The 1,535-nt window shown below is 36.0% G+C and overlaps 1 pseudogene; it reads left to right on the top strand.

Annotated features, from left to right (window-relative positions):
• Positions 1 to 257: 257 nt before the first annotated feature.
• Positions 258 to 1,535, top strand: part of LOC139461724 (fibropellin-1-like) — an 11,821-nt pseudogene continuing 10,543 nt past the window's right edge.

Consider the following 1,535-nt stretch of genomic DNA (forward strand, 5'->3'; position numbering starts at 1 on the left):
TGCTATACCATTGGCTGATAAACAGCAAGACACCTCCTCTCTCATTGGCCAGGAGTGAAGAGCCTCACCTTGAAATGAGTCCCGGTAATGGTCGTTTCTGTAATGGGCCCTTGTCTCCTTGGCTACACAATGTATAGACTGGACCCATCCTAGGGAGTCAGTGTATTGCACAACATGTTTCTCTGACTGTTGTGGCAACAGATGATATTAAAAGAGCGGCGTGTACGGTAGGTGCCACATAGCTTCATCCCGACACGGAAAAGACCAGCTCAGAACAGCAAGCACCATGGCGCACTTTCTTCACATGGTTTTTTCAGGTAGGGCGTTTATTCCTCTTTACGTCTCGCCTCCTTGCTCACATATTCTGGTCCTTTTTTGTCCATAGCTTATATGTATATTTGAATTTCAATAACCCTTGATGATCATATATATTTAAACTTCAATGACGCTTGAAGATCATATATATTTGAACTTTAATGACGCTTGAAGATCATTTATATGTATCAAATATACAAGTTCAAATATACAAATATTCTGTGAACAAACAAAAAAAGAACTAGAATATACTAGAATATATATATACCTGGCTCCCACAGGAGAAATCGCTTAGGTGAAATCAAGCGATATCTACATTGTTAGCAGTACTTTTTACACTTCAGACACTGATTACTGTCTACAAACTGAAAAAGTTGGAAGAATGATGTTGGATGATAAATAAAATCTCACCCTCGTGTCTTTTGATATCAGATATATCAACGATCGTTATATTCTATATTTTGTAATGAATATATATAGAATTAAAAACAAATATCACTCTTGTCTTTGGATGAATGCCTGATAAGGATTTCAGCAACAAAGATGAAGGCATCATATTCATATCTGGGTCCCATGAGAACTATCACGACGTACACCTTGTCGGTTATCAGTGTGATTTCGTGCGTGGCATTGACACTTGGGTTCTAGCCGTCTCAAGTGTTTGATTAACGTGATAAATGTTTGCCAAATATAAATACTTCGATACTAATGTTTATTTTAAGATAATCAAAATGAAAACAAAACGACGGAAATATGATATTTGGCTATACCGGAAACTGTACGTCCTCTCGCATGTCATATTGGTGGTGTGGGCAGTAAGTTTCGTTTGTGAGTGTTCTTTTCTAACCTGTCAGAAAAACATGTCAGGATACGAGAAGCATAGAATATATGTAGTTTGTCAGATTAGTCGAGAATGATTACAAATTATGTTTTATTTTGTTTTTATAATCGAGGAATAATTAACCAACAAATGGCTCAATTGTCACTGCAAAAAGTACAGTGACGAGAATATATTAAAATATTCATTAATATATGAAATGACAGAATCTGCATAATTTAAGAATTGAACCAAACATTTTAAAAAAACTTTAGAAAGTTTATCGGATGCCCGTCCGTATGAATGCGAATTAAACTTAATGCAAGCATTGACATTTTCGTGACTTAGGACAAATGTATAGGTAAGAATACATTGTGTCAAGAGGCTGATTCTAGAGGTACCA

This window comes from Haliotis cracherodii, unplaced genomic scaffold (assembly GCF_022045235.1).
Source record: "Haliotis cracherodii isolate W230 unplaced genomic scaffold, xgHalCrac1.p SCAF_15, whole genome shotgun sequence".
NCBI classification, from domain to species: domain Eukaryota; kingdom Metazoa; phylum Mollusca; class Gastropoda; order Lepetellida; family Haliotidae; genus Haliotis; species Haliotis cracherodii.